At 42.2% G+C, this 5,132-nt stretch overlaps 1 pseudogene; it reads right to left on the bottom strand.

Moving 5' to 3' along the window:
• Positions 1 to 3,437: 3,437 nt before the first annotated feature.
• Positions 3,438 to 4,843, bottom strand: LOC102419177 (annotated as a pseudogene).
• Positions 4,844 to 5,132: the final 289 nt, after the last annotated feature.

Raw genomic sequence — 5,132 nt, 5'->3', positions numbered from 1 at the left:
GTGCGATTGGCACCAGCGAGAGCTTTATAAATATAGAATAAACTTGCTTAATTAGACCTGCTTTCTGATTTAGCTTAACTTTTTCCAGCCCAGTGAAGCACCCCAACTTCTTTTTCAGGTAATTGTCAGCAACACAGCAGTAAATATCAACAGGAAGCAGATTATTATTGTAGATCACACAGGGAGAACAAAGGGTAAGATATTTAACTGCAGCAGTGTTTGACTATATTCTGCACAGTGAGAAAACCTGAAGTCATTTTCAAGGTCCACCATTTCTTACTTCTTTTCAGTCAGGTCAAGTTTCTAAGCTTTCTAAATCTCTGTTTTCCAGCTAATGAAAAGAAAATAGGATTTCACCAAGTCTCCTATCTACCTACTCCAGGACTTCTGTGAGGATCAAATGAGATGAGGCCTGGGAAAACACTTCACAGACATTTGTTTAAAGTGTGAAATGTTTCCACCTGGGTATAAAGCAAGTCGTGTTCCTAGGCTGAAGAAAATGCAAGTAGGCTAGTTGCTAGGGAGAGGAAGCTGGGCATTGCTACCTGATGTCACTACCCAGACGGTCGGACACAGCATATTATATATATATACCTTCCCCATCCCATCCCCACCCCCACCTCCACCCCCACTCCATCCATTTTCCCTGTAGCCACCTGGCTCAAAGCTTTGGCTTACCTCCACTCTCAGAATCAATTGAGCTAATTAAAAGCATAATGAAAGACACAAGGGCACCAAGACAGCTGAACAAACATTAACAAATGCGTAGATTAAATAAAGTATTTACATTATGTGCAAGCGATGGTGTCGATGAAACTTGGGTGGTACTAGGAAGAGTGAGTCAAAGGATATTCATATAGAGTGGCATCAGAGGAAATCTGTCTCCCAGTTAGTACCTTTTGGAATGATAGAACGAAAGGAACCAGGAAAGAGCAACCAAGGTTTGCAGCCCAAAGGAGCCTGAAACTCTGGGTACAAACATAGTAGTTAAGAAACTTGTTTAATTTAAAGTTGTGAAGCTATTGACCTACTTCATTTCTAATGAGCTGAATAAAAATGATCAAGACTCCCCAGTGCTGCAGGGAGAATGGTGAGGAATGGCTAATAATATTTATTGAGTGTTCCTTATGTGATTGGAACCATGATAGACCCTTTACATGCATTTTCATTTAATCCTTAGAGTGAAACTATGAGGTGGTCATCCCCGTTTTAAAGAAGAGGAGCCCTAACATGTTTGGCTCAGTGGACAGAGCATCGGCCTGCGTACTGAAAGGTCCCAGGTTCGATTCTGGTCAAGGGCATGTACCTTGGTTGTGGGCACATCCCCGGTAGGGGGTGTGCAGGAGGCAGCTGATCGATGTTTCTAACTCTCTATCCCTCTCCCTTCCTCTCTGTAAAAAATCAATAAAATATACTTTTAAAAAAAGATTAAAAAAATAATAATAAAGGAGGCTCAGTAGTTTGAGAGTAGTAGAGTCAGGATTTGAACCCAGAGCTATCTGGCTCTAAGCTTATCTTCAAAGAACTACTAACCCATCAGTTTACATTGACATAAGAATTGTAACTTACTGGGTGCTAGTCACTGCAAGTGGGTGTATTTACATCCAAGCACCACTTCAGGAAACCTTTCAAACCTTATTAGAGACACAGCTGAGGTTGGAACCTACACACACAAAATCCCAAAGAATTCTCTTTATTTTTTTCTACAGACACAAACAGTCCAAATAGTCTTTGCTGTAAGAGGGGGCAGGAGGCAGAAAATCTCTTTGTTTTGCAACCAAAAGAGGGGGCGGGAGAGACCCTGTGGTAGACCATATTATTGTTTCCAAACATTTACTGTGCCTCTCGGGGCAGATTGTACTTCCCTACTCCATCAACAGCAGGCTTGGTTATGTGCCGTACAAATGAAATGTGAGCAGCTGTAGGAGCCACTTGCAGGTGCAAGCTTTAAGTGTCTGTGTGCTTCACCATGTTTTCCTTTCCTGCTGCCCTGATGACCAGCAACATTCAAGATAGAAACTAATCAACCAGCTTCGGTCCCAGAGTGAAGACAATGTGCAACAAAGCCACGGCTGACCTGGGAGGGACACACAGCACAAGTGAAAGCAACTCCTTTTGCTGATTGGGCCACTGTGAATTGGGAATTGCTACCATAGAGTAACAGAGCCTGTCCTGACTAATGAAGACCCTTCCTGAATTTGTATCTGTTGGTGATCCAGACTTCTGGTGTAATTTGTATCTGTTGGTGATCCAGACTTCTGGTGTCATCCCCAGGTAAGAGAGGTTGCTTGGGAAGTCTGAGAAGGTGTAGAAAATGGGATGATTGGTGCCATGTAATAAAAGGCTTTCACATTGAATTTGAAACTCAGTCCTGATCTGGGGGCTCAGACAAGCCATTGTAGGACAGGTACCATAGACCATGTCGTGTCCCAAAGGGCCTGAAAGCTACAAGTTTCAAAGGAGGTTAAAATATAGTCCCTGTTCTTGAGGCAAAGGCCATCCTCATTCATCTTTTTAATCTTGTGGAAGCTTTTATTTCAGTGATTGAAAGAATGCAGTACATGGCATTTATACTGATTAACAGTAGGTATGCACCTGAAACTGCTGTTTTTAACAGGTCTAAATGTTTACAACGTATTTAGGCACATCGTTGAATTTCTTGGACCCTGATATGCAGAGTAAGTTAACTTCTTCCTTGTTAAGTAATGAGAATTATGTTCACTGGCTAGATTCCTTTATAATTAAAGGCCTCTAGATCCTTAGGCTGCCTGTACCTCAAGACCATACTTTATTTAGATATTTAAGTAAATCATAGTACAAAGAAGGGAGATAATTTAGAAAGCTGAACTGTATTATATGAACATTCCCTAGATTTTTTTTCTAGCACTGGTGCTCAAAACACTAGATAAGGAGGCCTACAGTTAAGTGCCAAATTACTCTTCCCCCACTGCCGCCCTTTCTGAGAGATACAAAGATGTGTGTATCAATGTCCCCAGAGATCTGAAATGAATCCATGCAAATGACAGATCTTACCCATGTGGTCCCACTATCAAATTATAGGAAGCAGATAATGGGAATTTAAGAAAAACATAGTCCCACATACAGTAATATGCAGCTAGTAAAGTTTTCTATTCAGCTGTTCATTGTTTTCACAAAATTAACATTAAAAAACACAACTGCCCTAGGCAGTTTGGCTCAATGGATAGAGCCTAGGCCTGCGGCCCAAAGGGTCCCGGGTTCGATTCTGGTCAAGGGCATGTACCGTGGTTGCAGGCTCCTCCCTGGCCGGGTCCCTAGTCTGGGGCAAACAATCAATGTGTTTCTCTTACATCAATATTTCTGTCTTTCCCTCTTTCTTCCACTCTCCCTAAAAACTAATGGAAAAATATCCTCTAGTGAGGATTAACAACAACCACAACAACAAAACCCACACAATAAAAAACAACACAACCTAATACACATATGACCCTCAGACCCCAAACACTCAAAAAAATTGGTATTTCTCAGGTGACAAGATGTCCCAAGAGTGACACATGTGGGAGCCAACCCCCAAGAGCCTTTTCTCCTACCATTCCATCTACCACTCTTCATTTCTTGAACTACTTTCCTTTTCCAAAAGGTAATGCTGAAATCAGTCAGAAAGGCTTTCTGAGAAGTCTGACGTGGATTTCTGGTCTGTTCCAGTCGATTCAAGATGAATTGACTCATCTCAATAATACACTCAACACAGTCTATCAAACAGGCCTGACCCGACTGTCCAACTTTGGCCCAGGCTTGTCCATGCACTTCTCCCAGCAAAGTTCTGTCATCTGGTGCACCAGCTGCTGGGAGCACTACTTCTGAGTCTCCACCTCAATGAAATGCTGCAGCTGCCGGTCTACCCGAGCCCAAACCCACAGCAGAGGAAGCGGAGGAGCAATCCGTCTCAGTGCGACCACAGGTGCCAAGACATACTCCAACTCAGAGACCTTCACGTGTCTGCGTCCTCATTCGTTTTTAAACCTAGAGCCCTACTGTGCTGGATGGCTGACACCCACTAGGCACTTAATACATTTTTATAAAATGTTGTTAAACTAATGCTACTGAATGATCTAGAACAGTGATTCTCAACCTTCTGGCCCTTTAAATACAGTTTCTCATGTTGTGACCCAACCATAAAATTATTTTTGTTGCTGCTTCATAACTGTAATGTTGCTACTGTTATGAATCGTAATGTAAATATCTGATATGCAGGATGGTCTTAGGCGACCCCTGTGAAAGGGTCGTTCGACCGCCAAAGGGGTCGTGACCCACAAGGTTGAGAACCGCTGCCATAGGCTATCAGAAGAAATCCTGACACCCAATGGATCACCAAACCAGTTCACAAGCACAGGGAGATGCGAGGGCTGAGATCTGCAGGCCGCAAGAGCCATGGCCTTGGGACAGTAAAGAAAAAAGAAGGAAAGAAAGAAAGAAAGAAAGAAAGAAAGAAAGAAAGAAAGAAAGAAAGAAAGAAAGAAAGAAACCGCTAATATAAGTAATGTTTGTAAAATTCTTACCTAATAAACAATTTAGGACAGTAAAAAAAAAAGAAGGAAGGAAGGAAAGAAAGAAAGAAAGAAAGAAAGAAAGAAAGAAAGAAAGGAAGGAAGGAAATATGTGCATTTTCCAAGTGGTGATTGCTATAAATGAACAAGGAGGAGGGGTCACATCAATGTTGGTTGAAGTTCCTGGGGGAGGCTTCATCAAGCAATGAGGAAATTATTGCAAATATAAAAGCTTTACCAATGAGCAAAGGGTCCTTTGCACAAGCATCTTCTCCCTTGGGATCCATGTCACACCACCACAAAGATTGCATCACCATGGCAACTGGTCATTGGACCAACGAAATAATCAGTTGTCATGGTAACATCATCTCCATCTTACTCCCACCAGGCACCTGTTCCAAATCATCACATCCTCCAACAACCTCATGCCACCTTAGTGCTCCTTTCTTCTTTCCCCTAGTCACCCTGTTATCTTGTCACCTTGTTTGAGTCCCTAAATTTAAGGCTAGATGTGTATATGAGACTATAGAAGCCAGAGCAAAGGAAAGTGACTTTGTAGTGTAGAGCTTCACTACAGACAGGGAGAAAGCCTCTAAAATGTAAGAG

This window comes from Myotis lucifugus, unplaced genomic scaffold (genome assembly GCF_000147115.1).
Source record: "Myotis lucifugus unplaced genomic scaffold, Myoluc2.0 scaffold_37, whole genome shotgun sequence".
Lineage (NCBI taxonomy): Eukaryota > Metazoa > Chordata > Mammalia > Chiroptera > Vespertilionidae > Myotis > Myotis lucifugus.
This window is presented reverse-complemented; position numbering and strand designations above follow the sequence as displayed.